General features: G+C 37.0%; 2 long non-coding RNA genes across 2 annotated transcripts in view; one reads left to right on the forward strand and one right to left on the reverse strand.

Moving 5' to 3' along the window:
* The window catches only part of LOC132002765 (uncharacterized), a 43,043-nt gene extending 26,537 nt beyond the window's left edge, over nucleotides 1-16,506 (reverse strand). Inside the window, exon 1 of the long non-coding RNA XR_009400007.1 lies at nucleotides 16,295-16,506. This is a non-coding gene — a long non-coding RNA (uncharacterized LOC132002765). The remainder of the gene's footprint in view (nucleotides 1-16,294) is intronic.
* Nucleotides 1-22,229, forward strand: part of LOC132002764 (uncharacterized) — a 70,013-nt gene that overhangs the window by 38,488 nt on the left and 9,296 nt on the right. The window lies entirely within an intron of this gene.

The following is a 22,229-nucleotide window of genomic DNA, read 5'->3' on the forward strand; positions in this document are numbered from 1 at the left end:
TTCCTCCCTTTTTTGTAGATGTGTGTTATCATTGGCGTCAAGCAAAGAGATATGTAGGCTAGGTCTTCTACATGGCATATGTGAGCTACAGCAGCCTTCCAAGTGGAATATTAAGTGAGCTCATTCCAGATTCAGCACCCCCCCCCCCAGCTTCCCTGGGTCTACACAAGGGTGTCTGTGTGTATGTTTGCTTTCCCTAAGCTCTTTGAGAACAGAAAATAGAGGCAGTATTTATCTTTGTTTTTATCACCTGAGCATTGTGGTAGGCACACAACTTAATGTGTATCTACTTAATAAATGCTTGTTTATCTAATTCCTACTTGTGGTGTTCCAAGTTATAGTGACAACTGGCTACATACGTGCTAGGTTAAGTGTTTGGAGAGACTGTACCAACTGTTTTAAAGGGCGTAGTCTAAATAAAATGAAGGCTCCAAGGCTTCCAAAATAGCGAACATTAAATATATATGTATTTTATTATAATATATACAATATGCTATTATATATAATATACAGTATATTGTATTTTATTATATTTAATAATATATTGTATATATTATATATTGTCTTTTATATAATGGTACATCCTTGCATAAAATGGGTGTATCATTAGCCATTCAAAATAAATATTTCATTGGAGAGATTTATTGTTGGTTTCTGTTGTCAGTGTTTTGTTCTTTTTTTTTTTTTTAACCTAATAAGGGTCACATCCCTGTTCACCATTCTTCATTACGTTAGCAAAATAAATGTATATGCTTAGATTTCAGTTTTAAAGATAAGCATTACAGCGCCCATTTCTATTGAATGATGCTATTTCTAGGTCCTGGCGGACAGCCATTACTAATACTACTTGGCTGTGGTGAGGCTAAAATGAATTCTATTAAAAGAAAAAATCCTAAATAACAGATATGTTCACGAGTTGCTCTCCATTTAGCATTCAATCTGTTCTGAAATATTGGATTTTTTAATCCAGAATTAATATAAAATTATTGCATTTCAGCATTGTATTCTGTATTTTTAAATTAATTTATTTACTTTTAATGGAACTATAGTTGACGCACAATACTATATTAGATTCAGATGTATAACATAGTGAATCATAGCAAAATCGCTACATTATTTGACATTTACATACATTACAAAATGCTCAGCATGGTAAGTGGAGTTACCATCTGTCACCATATAACGTTATTACAATATTGTTGACTATATTCCCTGTGCTGTACTCCCTGTGATTTATTTATAACCGAAGTTTGTACCTCTTAATAAGCTAATTTTTTTTGGCCAAAAAACCATATTGAAATTTGGGGGAAAAGCAGTCACTTTGAGAGTGGGTAGCCTTTTTTGAAAAAGAGAGGAAAAAATGCCATTGATTCACAAGCAAATGTTTGTTTCCTCAAGCTTAATCCTATTGGAATTAATGGTCATGTTTCAAGGTCACTTCCTGCCATCCGGACATCTTACTTGCCATTAAATTAAAAACAGGTGTAGCAACACCAGCATAATCTACTACAGTTACACCTTGGTATTTTAAATCTAGAAATTCAGCATTGTCAAGTGTAGAGGACCTGGGTAAATCCAGTTGGAGGCAGCTATCATAAAAATTCTCATTTATGCATGTAGTTGTAAAAACACAACAGTAATTTGTATCTTCAGCAGAAGTAAATTTTTAAAATATACTGAATGACAGTATCCCTTCATGAAAATGGAATGTATTATGAAAGTGTAGGTTGAGGGTGACTAGGAAGTTGAGGTGCACATAGATGCTGAAAATACCATATTTTGAACATTGCTAAACAGCAGAATTCACCAATAAAGACAGAGAAGACCACAATTTTATCAGAGGTATGCAAATACCATTTAAAATTTTTGCCTCAAACTTTGATTAGATACTTTTGCCTGTGAAAACCATGTTGCCTTGAAGCATGTATGGCACCCCATTTTCCCAAGCAAGAGGTAAATTTTAAAAAGACATGGCAGAAGGAAAGCCGTACATAAGAAAAAGAAAAAAAAAAAAAAAAACCACAGAACAGAATATGTCCCTGGGCCAATTCTCTGTATCTCAAGATCCATACATGAATATAGATATTCACATACGAACATAGAAATAGACAAATTATATGCATATTTTGTGAGGGAAGTCACTCAGCTTTTATCCATGATATCTTTGTATAGAAGACAACCTTGAAAGAGCGATGGTATATCCCCTTAGGAGAGGAGGGTTGGTTTTTGGTTGGTAGGTTTTTTTGTTGTTTTTCTTGCTATTTATTGTTGTTTTTGAATGTCCAGTATGATAGAAATAAAGTCTCACTCTGGGACAAAGGTCAGGTAGCTTTGCTTACAGACCACCATAAAGGATCTGGATTCTTTAAGCTTGGGATTCTTGAGCTGTGTTGCAAAACCACTTGGTAGACAGCATCCACTTGGGCTGCTTGCATCACTGAGCAGACTTGAGGAGCAAGAGGGACTAACAAGGAATGTAAAACAGGCTTCTTGATACACCATAAGTAATGATACACCATAAGTCCTTAGTCTTTGACCCAAGAATCTTGTATCTCCTACCAACATCCTCGAAACTCCAGCAGGCTAACTTGTTAGCTTGCAAGTGGAAAAAAATCTCAGACCCTTCCCATTTCTTGACACTAGGGATGGAACTAGGACAAGTTAAAAGAGATGCCTTGGACATGAAATGTAAGGAGGCATTCACTCAGGATCTCCAAATGGGCCTTATATCTGCAGGTACCTTCCTTAACTCATTCTAGTCCTGGCCTTGCTGGACATCTTGTGTAGTAAGTATTTAAATAGGCATCTTATACATCTTACAGATAAAATTTATAGATGTTTTTAGCCCCAATTTTGTCTCCATCCAAATCACATTTTCCAGTATATATACATGCATGAAGTGTTTGCATGTTTAGAGGGCCTGAACTATCAATGATACCAAGAACTGTTGAAGAGAACTAGAATTACGTGATAGAAAAAAAATAAAACAAGCTTTTGAACTGTTTAGAAAAGAGCAGACATTTTTATCTCTGATACCATTTTGACTTTGGAATTCAGAAGGCACAGCTCCCCTTGTCCCACAAACAAATCACCATCTACTGGGCTCTGCCGCTGAGCGATACAAATGTATTACGTGGCCTTCACACAGAAGACACCAGAACTCCCTTCGGAGTTTTCTCAGTCAAAGAGATATCCACACCGTAGAAGATTGGTTGCTATGAAAGAATAAGTCAGTCCGAACTAAAATGCTTTGCAGACCATGAAGGAAAGTGGCACAGCCGTAAACACTAATGGACCTTGTAAACAATGGTTTCAGACATTATATCTACCACTGTGGCAGATGAGTCACACTCTTTTTTTTTTTTTTTCCTTTGGTGTCAGATACAAGTGCGTGTGTCAGATATCACTGGCAGCTTCATTTTATGCTAATGATAAATTTTATGAAATATAAGAGAAAAATGGATGTCAGGGAGACTTAAAATGATACTTTCATCCAGACTACTTAAAGTTTAGAAATCTCTCCTAAATGAGGTGCTTAACTCTCTATTAGAAAGGTTAATTTGGGGGACGCCTGGGTGGCTCAATAGGTTAAGCAGCTGCTTTCAGCTCAGGTCATGACCCCAGCGTCCTGGGATCGAGTCCCACATCGGGCTCCTTGCTCGGCAGGGAGCTTGCTTCTCTCTCTGCCTCTGCCTGCCATTCTGTCTGCCTGTGCTCGCTCTCTCCCCCTCTCTCTCTCTGATAAATAAATAAAATCTTTTTTTTTTTTAAGATTTTATTTATTTAATTTGACAGAGATCACAAGTAGGCAGACAGGCAGGCAGAGAGAGAGAGAGGAGGAAGCAGGCTCCCTACTGAGCAGAGAGCCCCATGTGGGTCTCGATCCCAGGACCCTGAGATCATGACCCGAGCCGAATGCAGCGGCTTAACCCACTGAGCCACCCAGGCACCCAAATAAAATCTTTAAAAAAAAAAAAAAAGTACTCTTAAATTAAAAAAAAAAAAAAAAAAAGAAAAAAGAAAGAAAGGTTAATTTGGGAATGTTTGAGTGAAAAACCTGACAGCATTAATAGATTACTAACATTAGAATTGGATGTTGTTCCATTTGGTAATGTAAAAGGATGAGAGTAAGAAGGGCAGAAAAGGTCAAATTTAAACATTGAAGTGAATGGTTTATCTTAGAAAATTAAAAGCTATAAAATACTAAGTCATAACTAGGGGTCCTGAAATCCCAGCCTTGGAATGATGAAAATTATCCTATATTTAATTGTGATTAGATGACATAGCAAGCATTAAGAAAGCAAGACCCATATCCATGAATGTAGATATTTACATACAAACACATAAATACAAATTGTATACATATACATCTGTGCATCTGTTTGTGCGTGTGTGTGTGTGTGTGTGTGTATACACAGACATACACTCAGACTGACAGTATGCGCTGGTAAGGTGATATTCAATAAAGAAGGCTACTTACTCTGTTTGCCTATCATGGAATCCAGTCCCCTTACTGAGATCATTTGGTAAAATCCTTTCACTCCAGCTGTATCTGTGGTGTATAGGTCCAAAGGTATTTTAAAAATTACCTAGAAGGCCTCTTTAACTTAGAACTTTATGAAATAATAAAAGACTTAATGAAGAATAATCGAACTGATGTGGTAAAAGACTTGTTTTCCGTTTTACTGATCAGTTAACTTTCACACTGACACTATATTACCTGAGGCAAGTTATTTAACATTTCTTAGCTTCAGTTTTCTCCCAAGGAACAGTAATAGGAAGGAATATTTTACTATCCTTGTGGATTAGATGTGGACAAAGTGCTTGGCACGTCCTAGCTTTTAAAAATGTTAGCTATTTTTTTTTTGTCATGCATATCGTGGAAAATACTCTTCTTCCTCACTGAGAATCGGTGGACCATTAGCTATATATAATGCTAAGCATCCGATCTACTGATCTCTAGGCTCTGCTTACCGTCCTCAGAGCCTCTCACAATGTTCTTACTCTGCCCTTCATGGAGGGGGGGGGGGGGGGGGGAGTACATGCCTACCAGCCCCAGGAAAGAGAACTCACAGATGTAATCTGCAATATCTCAAAAGTTCACATTTCAATATCCACGTCTTTGTCTACCCTGGTAAATGATCTTCAAACTCTCCTCCAAAGTGCCCCCTCGGAGTGCCTGCCAAGGATTACTCATGTCTCTGAAAATGGTTTCTCTCTCGCTATATGCATCCAGCAGCTGCCTGTTCCTCTCGGAGGGCTGCGTGCCTGACACCTCCCTGCACTGCCAGATCTGTGTCCCCTGCTCTGTTCTGCCGCAGGGATGGGGGAACCTGATTCCATGACATTTCCGGGAGGAGAATCGACTCTAGTGTGGTCATTGCTGAAAAGAATTCCCCATTGTGTTGCATATAAACCACGATGAACCTGCCTGGCAACAGCAGCAGAGAAAGCTCGCTTTTTACGAATTTCATTCCTGAAACTTTGTGTACTGTAAAATATTCGAGATGGGGGGGGGGGACCAATTTTATAGAAACATACTCCAGGGGAGTTATGATTACAGACACAGAAGCATCTCCCAAGTCCCTCACCAGCAAACGCATAGTTCTTTCTATACACCATGTATTACTCTCAGTATTGTACATATAAGCATCCACTTAATCCTCAACAAGACTATGAGATAGAAACTAGTGTTCTAGAATTTAAGGCACAGAAGTGTTAATAGGTACCCATGGAGACTGCTAGTTAAGCAAGGATTCTGATCAGAGACAGCACCCTATTCCCTTTCAGATAGTATCTTTTGAGATTATACACGACGGTTACAAATCAAACTTAATATTGGCCATTCAATAATTCTGAAATTTTAATCATTGACATTTATGCAGTTTTATCCACAAGAAGAGAAAAATTACTTCAAATTCCCAAGAGAAGCATTTTGGATACTTAACATTAGAAATAAACTATCTGGAAATAAAGTCACTTGTCTTCTAGCAGCTTCCTGCAAACAGAAGTAAATACAAGAGGCGAGAGAGATTACAAAACCAGACCTGCACTACATTTTATGCATTCCCTTTGCTGAAGAAAAAATGCAGAATAAATAACTATTTCATGAAACATTCTTAGGAGAATTATGTGTACCTTTAGAAGTAGCTGCAACATAAGTCAACTCTGAATGTCTTGATTAATACTGCCATCTAATGCCCGATGGAGAAATCCAAATTTAGTTTAGACTGAATATATCCTAGTGCTGTCCTCCAAAATTACTAACAGGAATGTCAGCACAAATTGTATTATCAACTAGGACCCATTAACTTTATCAATCATTTTGAGATAAATTCTAGAAAGCAAGGAGGGTTCCGTCTCTTTATAATCACAGTCCAGCTTAAGGCACCTTTGGTGTTCAGACTCATTATAAAACTGATTTCATTATAGCTTCCCACAGTGGATAAGACAAAACACGGCAAAGTAGCAACAGTAAAACCATGTTGATATATTCAGTATCTGTTCTGGTTTCAATTTAAATCTTTTTAGTTTTTCAGGTTTTTCCCCACTTTTTCTTGAGAAGCATATCAGTAAAACATTTCTTCCCTTGGATAAAACATTTCTTTAGACATATACCAAAAGAAAATGCAGAAGTTAAGGAAAACCAAAAGTATGAAGGGTAAAAACAAGGTGCTGAATGCATAAAGAGAGGCACAGCCTGTTTGCACATCCACAGATATATATTAATGTAAGTGTGGGGTGTTTTTTTTTTGTTTTTTGGGGTTGTTTTTGTTTTTTGCCATTTTTAACTCCCCGAGATGATTTCCCAATACTTGATTGAAAATTATTTCTGGATGTAAGTATTGGGTGATTCAGGATGAACAAATGTTAGTTAGAATGTTCGAGATAAAAAGGAAAAATTATTCATTGTAATTTCTATATTTGTAGTTTAAAGAAATTTGACCCATCCTTAAAAGCACCTCTACCTTTTATGTGTTCATTTCTTTACCCAAATTTCAAATAGTCTAGGTATTATTGCATTTTTATCATCAAAATCTTTGTTAATGATATTCTGTTAATAAGACTGGTTGATCATTTATTTTTTATTTTTTAAGGTTTTCTTTCTTTATTTGAGATAGAGAGAGCACAAGTAGGGGAATAGTAGAGGGAAAGAGAGAAGCAGGTTTCCTGCTGAGCAGGGAGCCAATGTGGGACTCAGTTCTAACAGTTTGGATCATGACCTGAGCTGAAGGTAGACGCTTAACCAACTGAGCCAGGCAGGCACCCTGGTTGATCAGTTTCATAATGGACCACCCCCCACTGAGTGGCTTGAAACATGGCTCCACCAAGAGCCCATGGGCATATGGAAGGACAGTTTAAGCAGCACACTGGGTAGAATTTTTAGGCTAGAAGAAAGGATACATAGGTGGGCTGTGAGCTTGCCATGGTTTATCGCCTAGCATTCTCCCTTTGCCTTTGCCTTAAACTCTACTAAGGTTACTAAGAAAAGTATGGTCATTGTTTACAAAGGAAAATCTTCCAGGGCTAGAATGTTCTCTGGATGCAGACCAGTTCCACTTTACAACATTTACACAAGTATCTAGGAAAAATAAGAAAACATGGTATCTGTGCAATTCCAACTGGTTTTTTCTTTCCTAACAAAGAGGTAATTTGCTGTTAAAAGTGATTCTGAAAAGTAATAAAATATTGTCCAATCTGTAACCAAGTATCTATTTTCAGAATAGCAAGTGGTTTGAGTACAGTCAACCTCTACTGGTCACATCAGTTTGTGGTTTGGTCTGCCAAAATCACTTACTGGGGTACTTGGAATTGAGCACAAAGGAAAGGAAATAGTCTGACCTGATATTAATTAATATAATGTTGCTAGGAGCAATTTAGCTTGCTAGATGCAAGACCAAAATTCTTTGAGATTTAACCTTCTGGTATGAAGTACTTCTAAGCAATTTTTAGCAACTCCATGTGGAATTCTTAAAATGCAGAACTAACATTATTAGAATAATGCCTATGAACCAAGAATAGGAGAGAAGCAGACATTCATCCTGACAGAGATAAATAACAGGCAAAGTAAATTATTAGCTGGATACTTGTTATACATGAACTAAAGCATCTCACTTATATTTATACACAAAGCATAATGCAAAAGGAAAAACAACTGCGCTGGAATCCCCTCAAATGAGCACAATAGTAGTTACTAGGGAAAAATTATTTTGATTGTATCATTAAATTTAAAGCATTCATTTTAGGCACTGAGCACAGCCCTCCAGTGGGCCTTTTATCATAGGCTTAATGTGAAGAGTGCAAAAAACCCAAAAACCAAAAAAGAAACCAACAAAAGACTTGCAAGCTAATGTTTTTAGCATCTCAGGCTCTCCTCACTTTGTGGTTGAAATATTGAAAATAGATACTCAAAATACATATATATATACTTATATACACATATATATGTATACACACACACACACATATATATATATGTATATATATATATATACACACACATTGTATTCCTCAAAGCAACTTCAAAAATAATGTGGAAATATCAGAAAGACTTAAGGGAGGGGGAAACCCACTTCTGCTGATTTTCTACCTGTTCAGGTTAGTGAATTTTATTGGCGTTAGGGACTGTGAAGACCCATTCTCTCTCTAGATTTCATGAAAGACAAAAACCAAAATATAGGTCACTTGAAAAGTATAGGTCATCTATCGCAAACTGAAATGAACATTAAAGTTTTAAGAGAGCAAAAAATGTCCATGTTTTGGGAAAATTTCCCCTTGTTGCCCTGAATTTGCATCCCTGAAAAACAGAAATATCCATCCAATAATTAAAGTTGACCATTTGAGTAACAGTCCCTAATCTTAATTCTTGTTGTTGTTGTTACATATCCCTTTGATAATCTGATGTACACCCCCAAAAATCTACATACTCATCCCTTTAGTTCTATATATTTCAATGATTCACGTTGGCTTTCTTCAGTTTATAAGGTGATGATATATAACATAATGACTAAGCAATTCTGGAACAAGACTTGGATGGTTTGAGCCCACTGTGCACAGCCCCATATAGATTATGAGGTGAATGGTGTCCTGGTTCTGAGGGTGTTCAAATCCTGACACCATGTTTCATAAGCTCCATGACTGGTTAATTTGTTAGCCTTAGTTTGCTCATCTTAAACCCTGTATCACTTTTGAGTATTAGCAGGATTAACACCTATAAAATGCTTTTTTTTTTTAAAGGAGCCTGATACATAGTGAGCATATAATATATTTAAGCTGTTATCATTATGTTCAAGTTGGAACTAGGAAAATCTTAGAGAAGGACATTTCAAGCCATTTCAAGCCAACCTCTTGGATATTTCTTCTACCTGGTTGTACTTTGCACATGATATTTCCTGTTCCCTCTCCCTGGAATGCTCTATTTTCCCACAGCCCTTTTTATCCTCATAAACTCCTACTCAGTATTTCATACCCAACTCAAATATCTCTTCAACTGAAATGGTTTCCCCAATTCCCTTAGTTAGCTATTCCTTTTCTGCCCTTAGAGCATTTTTAATCTCAATTATGTAATTCATTACATTATATTGAGATTTTAAATCCACCTCTTTATTTAGATTGTGACTTATTTATGTCTGTTCCCAGGAAAAGACTGGCAAAAATCAAATGTTTGACAACAGATGGATACAGATAAATGAAAAGGAGGAAGGAAAGAAAAAAGGAAAGGAGAGAATAAAAGAGAGAGGGAGCAAAGAAGGCAGGCTAGTTGCATAGGCTACTTCAGATCACACCTAGATAAAAGTGAACCCAATATCTTCTCCCACCTCCCAATCCCCTTTGTAGTACTCTGTATTTTTTCAGTGCTATCACTGTCTCCTACTCCCAGGCTCAAAGCTAAGACTAAGCCTACTCCCAGACTTAGTCTTGTTTTACACTTTCTTCCTCAACCCCTTTGTAAAATTTAGCAATTAGGAACCCAACCCATCTTTCTCCACAGAATGTCTAAATCCGTCTACCACTTATTATTCTTTTTGCACTAGTAATTTAGAATTTGCACCTAAACTATTTTCAAACCTTACTAATTAGTCTCCCATATTTGGTCTCTTCTGTTCTCTCCCTACTGAAAAATTGATTTCCCTAGAGAAAAGCTAATCATGTCATTTTCTTGTTAGAAAACATCCAGTGGTTCCCCACTGCTTGACATTCCAAGGTAGGCCCCAGCTAACTTTTTCAGCATTCTCAACATTTTTTGTATTCATCATATACTCTTGTCACATTTCTTTTACTCCATACCTTTGTCTTCTTAATGCCCACGACATCTTTGTTCAGGGTCATTCTCTTCTCCAGTGCCTCTCCCTTTTTTAGCTCATCTAAGTCTTGATTTATCTGAGACCGACGACCGATAATTCTTAGCCTGTTGAGTACTAGAAATCATTTTAACGTTTAAACAACTAAAAATGTTGATCTCTAATTCTGTCAGAACTGGTGAAGGATCTAAGATTTTCACTTACTTACAAGCTAATAAGGTAGCCTGTGAGTGCTTCTGGGTTATGTTGGAAGTCAAGAGACTCCTAGACCAAAGACAAAAGGTGTTTTAATCCTGGTAGCACAAGAAAAAACATGAGCACCGCATATGTGTTTTCTTAGCCCTTGTCTCTAGTCTCACCAAGGCAACACTGCAGGCACACATAGATGTTACCCACGCATTGGGTTTGCTTCACAAGTGAGAATCCCAGGCACAAGGCCCAGCAATATTTTTGAGGGAGCAACAAACATTGTAGCAAGTAGCAAACAGCTAGTCCTCCTTCATTCAGGGAGCATGAAATTACAAGGAAGTCAGAGTGTGATTCTCCTGACCTACTAGTCACCTGTATAATTAGCTGCAGAAATAGCTCAGCACTAGGTGATGGATAAGTCGCAGTTTGACACACTCAGCAGTACGCAGGAATATTCAGGACCTGTAATGGACTGTCCTTAATGATACTGAGTGACAAACCTCAGGACAAACAAGTATACATTCATGAACTTTTATTTTTCATTTTGTTAGTCATAAGCATTATCTCACTACATTTTTTAAAAAATTATACATTTAATTTGCAAAACGTGTTATTCAATCTATAGATAATGCAATTCGTATTTCTCTGGTTGGGGTCTATAATATAAGTAAGTTGGAAACCATTAATTTTTATTGTAAAGCTCTTTGAGGCCTCAGACTGCATTTTGATGTCTTTTTGGTTCCATGGCCTACCACAATGTTTTGTTTATCTTAGCTATCTAATAATTTTTTTTTAAGATTTTATTTATTTATTTGACAGACAGAGATCACAAGTAGGCAGACAGGCAGGCAGAGAGAGAGGAGGAAGCAGGCTCCCGACTGAGCAGAGAGCCAGATGCGATGCAGGGCTCCATCCCAGAACCCTGAGATCATGATCCGAGCCGAAGGCAGAGGCTTAACTGAGCCACCCAGGTGCCCCTCTAATAAATATTTTTTAAAAAAGAAAATGAAGTAGAATTTTCCAGGAAATTGGAGTAGAAAACTGCAGAGATAAGTTGTCCTGAACAATATCAATGAAGCTATTGACTTTGAAAATAATATGAGACAAAGACTATCTGTGTACAGATCCAGGGTGTTGGGAGGTAGGTTCATGTATGAGGTCCTGAGCTAGTGAGAAAAATCTAAAGAGAGGAGAGGAAGGGTTAGAGCTTTATGCCGATTGCCTTCATAGGAATTAGTACAATAGTCAAAATTTCTATTCCCTTGTTACTGAACTATAGAGAAGTGTCAGTTTCATGATCCCCAATTGTATTTACCTCTAATTGAGGTCAATTGTAAGCTCTTAGAGGAGAGTAGGAACATGCCTTACTTACCTTTGTATCCCCAATGTACTCAAGCCTAGGGCATTCACATACTTTATCCCCCTGACTTGTCCCAACAGCTCCTAGAAGCAGGTTCCATTATTGCCATCATTCGGTAATGGAACGGTGACTCAGGGAATTTATGGGACTAACCAGAATCACAGAACTGATAAGCAGTGTTGTTGGAACAGAACTTTTACTCAATACTTAAAGGTACAGTAATGGATTTCAGCTGCCCAGACTCATATCCTGCCTGTGTGTGTGTGACTCTCTGTATCCCAATTTCATCATCTATAAAATGGACATAATAATAGCACTTACTAACTGGGTAGTATAGTAAATGCTCAACTAACCTATGAATTATTGTGATTCTATAAATGCCATGCTCCATGTCCTAGAGTAGCAGCTTCAGTCATAAAATGTTTTAAAGATAATGTTCAGGAATTATGCAGGATATGACATACTTTAATTTTCATATATTTGTCTGAATGACATTTCCTAGTAAGGTTGATAGTAAGTAGTTGGTCTGACAATAAAGTCCTTCAGTGTTTAATTTTTCATTTTTATGTTTTTAGTTTGTCTACTAAGGAGTCTTTCATTAGACCATGCTCTTTTTTTTTTTTGTCATAGCACTAAATATAACATATAAGAAGTAAGCTTTCAACTTGGTATTTTTCTATTATGATTGCTTTAAAATGGAAACGTCAGAATTTGAGTGGATAGTTAAAATTGACTATAACTTTCCTTGGTATATAATAGAATTCATACCAAACATGTTAAAAGTCCTGAGGATTTCCATTTAATAGCCAATGAAAGTTCCTTCCAGTAGTAACTATCTAGTAAAAGCACCATGGCAGAGCTCAAATGGTAGTAGATTATTAACCAGATCTAGATTCATTAACCAGAAGATCTAGATTCTGGTTTAAGGTTTTTCTCCTAACAAATTGTGTGTTATTTGACATACACTGTCCGCCTGGGTCTCAGTCTCCTCATCTGCAAAAATAGGGATAGGGCTGACCTCTATAGTGGACGCTACTGGGGCCTCACTATTGGAGATAGCAAAACTATGGTCACAATTTTTTTTTTCAGTTCCTTCCATCAAGAGGTGGAATCTATTCCCTCAATTCCTTGAATATGGACTGGCCTTGTGATTTCCTTTGACTAATAGTATTTGTCAGAATTTCTTTGTGCATGTCCCAAACCCAGGTCTCAAGAGGCCATCAGCTTCCACTCTTAAACTCAGACCTCTTTCCTCCACTACACAAGCCATCCTATGCTAGCATGATAAATCAGGGTCAGCAAACTTTTTCTGTTGAGAGTCAAATGGTAATATTTTAGACTTCGGGGATCATACAGTGTCTGTCAAAACCACTCAACTCTGCCATTTTAGTAAGAAGGGAGACATGGATGATACAGAAACAAATGAGCATAGCTGTACTCCAGTAAAGCTTTATTTACAAAAACAGGCAGCAAACTAGATTTGCGGTCAACGTGGTAGATAATAAGAAATTCTGTGAAGAGAGGCCAAAGTCACCCCAACTATCCTAGCCATCCAAGCTGAGACCCCAGATGAGTGAGAACAGCTGGGACCTCCTAAGACCTAAAGGATCATCTACTGAGCCCCCATCAAATGGTCAACCTAAAGAAATGTGAAATGCCACAGATCTCTGCAGTGTCGGGCCAGCAAGTGGTTTGTCACATCCCAATAACTTAATGATGCATATATTTTAATCTTTACCAGTCTTGAGTGCCCATTCTCCAGCTGCTTTGAGGTTGCCGAGGGCTCAGAGCTGCCCCCGACTCCCAAGAATTGCCTTCCTGGGGAGATTCCATCCACGCCTGGGACAGTCCATAATAAAGAACTGACTGGAAGGACAGCCAACCTCCTGCTTCACGGTGGGGCCAACTCCGTGCTCCAATTCTGGTTCCACAGGCTCCTTCTGGGAACAGGATGAAGCTAGTTTCCACCTGAAATCTTGCTTAGCTTGCTGAAGCCCTATGTTGCTTCCCCTACTCCCCTTCTCCTGCAAGAAACCGTTTACACAAGAATCACCATCTCACGTTCTGCTTTTAGGAAGCCTGGCTAAGGTAACTCCCAAGAATCACTTTGTTATCAGGCATAATCAAAAGGCAACCTGAGACAAAAGACTGAAATGCAAATGGTTAGGGTCATGGAATAAACCAAAAAGACAAACTTGAACCCACTTTAAGAAGTAGCAAAAAGACCCCTTCCTCTACCTTGCAAGCCAGACTGAGCCACCCTGATAGATCAGGGTCAGCAAATATTTTCTGTAAAGAACCAATGGGAAATATTTTAGGCTATGGAGATCATACAGTCTTTGTCACAACTATTCAACACTGCCAAGTTACTAACAAAGCAGACATGGACTGCATACAAACAAGCAAGCAGATCACAGGCAGTGATCTACTAGTCCCCAAACACCTTGTATGAATCTAGAAGTGCAAGTAAGGGAAGGGAAACCCAAAGTTGGATTTCTTGAAATAAAATTAATTCTGGTAATTTTACTCCACTTGATATTAATATTAATATTAGTGGGGCGCCTGGGTGGCTCAGTGGGTTAAGCCGCTGCCTTCGGCTCAGGTCATGATCTCAAGGTCCCGCATCAGGCTCTCTGCTCGGCAGGGAGCCTGCTTCTCTCTCTCTCTCTCTCTCTCTCTCTCTCTCTGCCTGCCTCTCCATCTACTTGTGATCTCCGTCTGTCAAATAAATAAAATCTTTAAAAAATATATTAATATTAGTGAAGTCAAATAAATTTTTAATATAGGTGTATTGTTCCCCCAAGACCTGTCCTATTCCACATTGTGCCCAGCTTCTAGATAACAGCAGTCCCAAATTCTGTCTTCTCTATTCACTTCCCTTTCACTCACACAGGGGAAAAACAAACCAATCCGCTACATCATGGGAAAATGAAGACTATTAATGAATTTATGCACATAAATTACATTGAGATTACCAGATGAAGGGTACTTTATAAATACAATATACCTACTATCATTATTATGCAGAAAACATTCTGAGTATTTTGAGTAAAACAAAAAAGAGCAAGAGAGTAAAGGAAAGAAATATTGCCAGCAGCAGTTTCCCTCCAAACTGGGAACTGGGTAGCTGGCGAAAAGAGAGATCTGAAGGAAATCTAAAGAAAAAGTCATGATGGCAGCAGGGTTTCCCTTTCAAGAGAAGAGAAATACGGAATTGTCAAGGAGGAAACATTAATAACTAGCGGAGTGAAGTTTGTGGAAAGAATCTGTAAGAGATGTGAGATAGAAACAGAAAGAAAAGCCTAAATCTAGAGGCTAGAAAGGGAATATATGACAAAAGAAACCGCATTTAGTGGAAGAGATGAAGATGATTCTCCTATGTTGTTATGTCTCCTGGAGATTGAAATACTCAGAAAAAGAGTGTAGTGGAGAATAAAATCAGGGACAACCTGACAGGCATATAGTGGAATTTATACATTCTTGGACATTGCACCATTTAAAAATTAAAATTTAAAGTAATATTTTCATATTAAAATGCCATCACTGCAATTGCTTGATTTTTTTTCTTAATCATAATTACTATCCAGACAAAAGAGTTCTGTCACACTTGCTTTCTTAAAGGAAAGAAGAAAGAAAGAACATGGAGAATATCTCAAAATACAGACTTCTTTTTGAAACCCTGAGTACATCATCCAAATTTTCTACGTTTCAGTTTCCTCATCTGTAAATGAGAAGATCAGGAAATGTTTTGAAATTTAAGAATTCTTGGGGAAAAAACTGAGTTTCTGTTACATGAATACTAACTAGAGGAAACATTCTAAATGGCATTTTAAAGTCAAATTGCTGTTTTTAACCTTAGAATACAACTTAGAAAAGCAATACTTTCTGCATTCCCTAAAATCATAAACTAAAGTACTCAAGTAAGCTAATTTTGTACAGCTGGAAAGAGATCTAAGGATGTATGTTAATTTAATGACTGTTTAGTATAGGAAATTATAGCTTAAATAATTTATATGAATTTAGATATTCATTAAGGTTTTACAGCATTTCAAAATGAGTTATTTTAAGATCAGGAACTAAAAATAATGGCATTTTCCTTCACGGAAACCAGAGATAAGTATATGGCAAAGCATAATTAATCTAAAGATTACTTCATTTTAGTGTTTATGCAAACCAAGACTTACAAAAAATAATAACTTTGAGTTAAACGTGTGTGAATATTTACAGAGAATGAAAAAAGTATGCAAGATTGAAAAAAGAAACAACTAGATTCTCTTTAAAATTAGCAGAAAGACTTAGGGAATTGTTGTTATGGATAGAATTGACTTAGTTATAATCACGAGAAAGGCGATAAAAAGGAAAATGAGGAAAAAGATGGCAAAAGAGAAAAGATATTTAGGAAGTCAAGTCCCAGAAGTAGAAGCAGCAAGAATCCTGTACTCACATGGAGAGGAATCCTGCTGGAAATGCAGAGAAACCAGGTTCCCCAGAGATAAGCCGGAAGGGAGAAGACGAAGGTAAATGTAATTATTTGCCAAGGCATTCGCTTTTTCTTGAACTCCAACTCTGATCTTTTTATCTGATTCTAAACCACTCCTTCTTGGCCACCCGCAGGGAAAAGGAAGTACTTGACCTGCGGTAGTTCAGCTGCTTTTCCCTGTGCTCTGTGTCCATTTTGATAACTGCCCTCTGGGTACTGGTACTTCACAGATTGGATTGGGTTCTGTAATGGATTTCTGACTTGCATTCCTCAAATTACTATGGGTATTCCCATCTGAAATGTCCTCTGTTTTTCCATCTCCTAAAACTATCCATCTGTATCCCCACAGTTGTGACTATTTGGTCATCATGAAATGAATTGTCTAATCAAGATATTTGATCCCCTTCACGTTCAGCAGGAACTATTTGCACTTCTATTTGGTATCAATACGTTATTTATATATATATATTAGTTATGCTTAATTATGTATGATTATATAATAGAAATATATGGATAATTGTATTAATAACAGTATTAGGGATTTAAAATAAATTAGCATGTTATTAATACCAAAACTAAGTATTTTTAAAATTACTTTATTTCCTGGTTGAGTATCTTGCTCATAGCTACTCAAAATCTTTCTATTAATTGCAAAATAACGGGGCGCATGGGTGGCTCAGTGGGTTAAGCCTCCGTGGGTTAAGCCTCAGTGGGTTAAGCCTTCATTTCAGGTCATGATCTCAGGATCCTGGGATTGAGCCCCGAATCGGGCTCTCTGCTCAGCAGGGAGCCTGCTTCCCCCCCCCCCTCTCTCTGCCTGTCTCTCTGCCTGCTTGTGATCTCTGGCTGTCAAATAAATAAATAAAATCTTTTTAAAAACTTTAAAAAATAAAAAAAATAGATGCAAGATAATAGGGCACATAGGTGGCCCAGTTGGGCATCAGACTCTTGATTTCGATTCAGGTCCTGATCTCCGGGTCTTGAGGTCAAGCCCGGTGTCAGGCTATGCACTCAGCAGGGAGTCAGCTTGCAGTTCTCTCCCTTTCCCTCTGCCACTATCTCTGCCGCTTCCTATACCCGTGCTCCTGCTCTCTCTCTCTCTCTCTCTCTCTCTCTCTCAAATGAATAAATCTTTAAAACAACGCAAGAAAACATTCTCAATTTCCTATGATTATTTTGTTGCCAAATATTGACCTTTGTCATTTAAATAAAAGAACGAGAACTACTTTTCTCATTAACAAAGGAATCACTATCATTTGGGAGTCTTTGTCAAAACTTGTATAAAAGATTTGGAAGGAGGTGGTTATTTGAAGAATTTGTTTCTTGTTTAATTATCCTCTGGACCAGTTTAGTTATAACTGATGTCCTTATGAAATTGCAGTTTCAGTGGCTCCACAGTCTCCCTTGGAACATCTAGTAATCACTCAAAAATGGAATAATATGGACTGAAGCTTAATTAATGAATAAGGTTGCACTATTCAGAAGTTTGTATTTAAATATTAGTGGACACTTTTCAAATGAAAAGAGCATGGTTTAATTGGATTCTGTTATCTCTCTAATTTTATTGACAATTTTTAAAAGAAAATGAAACACCTTAACTGAAAAACAAAGGTCATTTAATTTCCTTTGCATTGTTCAGTAATCTTTTTAATATTTTAATGAGAACATTCATGTCAACATTTATATTTCCTGCACTTTAATCTCTTTACTTTATTAAATATACTCTCATTACTTATGTTAAATATAAAAATAAACCACAAATGACCTACAAATCACATTTTAAAATAATATATAATTAAAACTTCGAATGTTATAAATGCAGAAGAAATATATTAGAATCTTTGATTTCTGTGGCAAAAAGTAACATCTAAATGCTTTTATAAAGGAAAAAATGCCAATTCCTATACGTATACATGTCCAGAGTATTGTAATATATATGTGGAATGCATTAAGTGTAATATTATATACCTATATCCCACTATTTTAATTAAACAACAATAATCATTCATTTATTTAATTATCATATATTAAATGCCTGTAATATACCAGGCACTATTCTGGAAAAATCATTTGATATATAAGATAACTAAATTTCCAGCATGACAAAGTCTGCGTTTACTTGAACTTCATCACCTTTGAATGCCTTCTGATGAAGAAAATTAATCTTAAAACTTTAACATATGCATGGTATAGTATGGGTTTTGACTACAGATTGACCTCATGGTTTCAAATACTTACACCACTCACTGGATATGTGATTTATGTCAGTTACTTAAACTTTCCAAGCCTTGGTTTTCTTATGCGTAAAATAGAAAAAAATAGCATAATGGGTTTTTTTGGTTTTTTTTTTAAGGTCATTGTTGCATGATGATTAGACCCCCCCACACACACACACCCCTTAGCATGATACTTAATACATCCTAAATACAACTCAAAAGACAGTAATGAAATATCAGTACACTGCGACTTAGGAAAGATCATGTACAGAGATACTGTATCAGTGTCCTATCGCCACAGTAACAAATCACCCAAATTTAGCAATTTAACACAAATCTATATCTTACAGTTTTGTAGATCATAAATCCAACACAGGTCTCAGCAGGCTAAAATCAAAGGGACTGCATTCCTTTCTGGAGACTCCAGGAAAGATTCTGTTTTCTTGCCTTTTCCAACCTGTAGAGGCCACCTGCCTTCTTTGGCTTGTGGCGAAGAAAGTAATAGTGAGTTGAGTCCTCACATTCTTCTCTCCATCTACAGTCAGAAAAGGTTCTCTACTGCTAAGACTCACGTGATTGAATTGGACCCACACAGATAATCCAGGATAATTTTCCCCCATCTCAAGGTCAGTAATCCTAATTACATCGGCAGAGTCCCTTTTGCCACATAATGTAGCATGATCAATGGTTCTGGTTAGAGCAAGATCTTTAGGGAACCCTTATTCTGCCTACTGCCAGCACCATGGGGCCACCTGGAAGGTGCCTATATTGTGGCACCAAGGGCAGGGACTCAAAAGTAACTACTGCTTGCTCTGAACATTGCTAGCAGTATGTCACCCAATCCTGAAGAAGGTTTCAATTCTTGTCTTATCTATGTGAAAGTGTGCTTAGAGAAAATTCCATCAATTTAGAAGCAATCATAGCACTGACTACCTAAAAGGGAATGTTGTTTAAGAGGAATCGGAATTTAAAATAAGTCCATTTATGCTGAAATCCTTGGGCTTTCTGAAACTACCTATATATCATAATCATTATATCTTCTGGCTGCAACTCTCTTGGACCTTTAATATTTAACCATTTTATGCTTTCTGGGAATATCATACTGTATGTTCTTCTGAGCAGTCTTAGCAAGGTGACTGGTTCAGGTAGCTTCAGGTGCATGAAGTGAACAGATGACTCTTAAATGGACCTACCAGTAGTTCCATCATGCCTCTCGCTTACATTTGCTGCCTCGTGAACAAAGATAAAATAAACAATTCAAGTAAATCATTTGTTAACTATATTTCCTTCATCTTATAAAGGATTTCCTTCATCTTATAAAAGGAATAATATACTTGCCATTTTCATAAGCATTGAAATCATGTGGAAAATCCATTTGGTCTAGTCTCAAAGTCAAAGAATTTAACACAACTTTTTTAAAAGTTCGCAAATAGTTTTGGTATACCTACAAAGTTTTAGACACCAGGTTAGGCACCAGTACCTCAGTAGATGAAATCAGTATGTTCACTGCACTCAAAGGGGCTACACTATAATGAAGGCTGAAAATCTAGAAACTCTACCATCCCAACCCCTCATTTAAGCATTAAGGGACCAAATTCCAAAAAAGATTGGAATGCCACCGGTTTCACCTTTGATGCATAATCCACCTTCATATCCACTAAAGTAGAATTCATTAGCAAGATTGGATTTTTTGAGATTAGAGAGGTCAGGGCATTCAGCAGAACACTGACTCCAATTATCCTGGTAATCCAATAAAGAAAGGTGGTACCAAAGATACCAAGCACATTAATATTATTAGAGAAGCAGTAACAGAAATAGCTAGGGCTCCCTCGTCAAACACGCCGGGTTTTCATTGCAGTCTGGCATGTTAGCTTGTGATCTTCAGTGAAATGCTTGACCTTTCTAAGCTTCACATACCTCATTTGCAAAACATGGAAGCAAGGTGCCATAGAGGGTGAGAACCGGGCCTTCTGGCTTCAGAATGACATGGGTTTCATTCTTGATTCTACCACCTTCCAACTGGGACATCTTGGGCACATGAGATCATATAATATTAATCCCATTAATATGGGAATAATAATAATACCTGCTTCAAAGTTTTGTTACAGAAAGTACATGAAAACCGTAGAGCACCAGGGACAATGTCTGAATCAATCAGGCAGTCAATAGATATGGTAACCAGTGTTACGACATTTAGAGTTTGCAAGTGTGAAGATTAAAAATAAATGCAAATCACTTTCCCCACAAATGGCAGTGTTACGAATTTCTGCATTCTAATAATTCCAGATTTTAAAAGTTTCTGTAACCAGGGACCCTGGCCTCATCTCCCAACGACTATATGGTTAATTTTTTGCCATTTTGCGAGGCGGGAATTTGACTTTGGAAAGCTCCAAATGGTTCAGGATCATATATTAGAGTGGGAATGGAGAAAGAATTCAAACTCAGTGACCCCTGGCTCTCTATTCACTGTTTTACCTGTTAAATTATATCACCTTGGCAGTTTAACAGTACACTGGAAACATTTTCAAGGAAGAATATTTATATACACAACTCTTGGCACCATAAATATTTGTCTGAATTTATCCTGCTCCAGGCCAATGAACACCTTACAAAACTTGTGATTTAAAAAGCTTGGATTTTTATTCATGCAATATTAATATAATGGAAAACAACTCCATATCTCCAGCAGAAATGATTTTATAGGCATTAAGCAAGTGGCAGACTACATAAACTTTACCTTTCTTGACATTTTAAAACAACTCATATAGTTTTAAAGCATGTGTATTTTTGTATCATTTAAATAGTGAAACTATTAATACTAAACAAGGTTTGTAAGAAGCGGGAATTTGAGGCATTTTGTTTACATTGAGTTAGGTACATATAAACTTTGATAAATGCTAATGGGAGTGACCAACATGCATTCCTTTCATAGCAGTGGAAGAACATTCTGTACAATTCCAAGTAACACTTTTAACCTTGTGAAAAATGAATAAAGACCTGGAGTGTGTAAAGCACTAACGCAGAATAAGAGCAGAAATCAGTGAGCTTATTCCAGTTCATTTTCAGGCTAAATAGTAAGAAATAATTCCAAACAAGTACATTTCATGACGTTTATACTTTCATGGTACTTTCCTCCTGAACTAGTCAATAAAGAACACCCTTATTTATTTATTTTTTTTTACTACTTATTTCCCCATAACAATTTTCTGGATTCTTTATCTTATGTACTTTCATAATACCATATTGAACTAGAAATATAGTTAGGAAGTGTCTACTAATATATTCCGCAAGTATGTATTTAATACCAGGTGCCATTTACAACAATAGACAGTCTTGTCTCCCTGCTCTCTAAGAACACAGAGTCTGACAGGGAGAGCAGAAAATTAAGTAAGAGATGTCAATAGAGTGTGATCAGAGCAAAGTTATACAATGTCATAGCTAAGGCATGGGTAAGTGAAGTGTTCTGGAAATACACAGAAGTAACCTATAAATAGGATTCCAATGCTAGACAGAGAGAACATACTGAGCAAGTCACTGAATTAGGTCATTATCAAATACATACTCAGTTGCTAATGCCCAGGAACTTCACTGTTATTTGGAAGATATAACCCAACATTCTCTCTCCTTTTCTCTAGAACCAGACATCTCCACTTGGATGTCCCACCATGGCTGACACAATGTGC

This window comes from Mustela nigripes, chromosome 15 (assembly GCF_022355385.1).
Source record: "Mustela nigripes isolate SB6536 chromosome 15, MUSNIG.SB6536, whole genome shotgun sequence".
Taxonomy (NCBI): Eukaryota; Metazoa; Chordata; class Mammalia; order Carnivora; family Mustelidae; genus Mustela; species Mustela nigripes.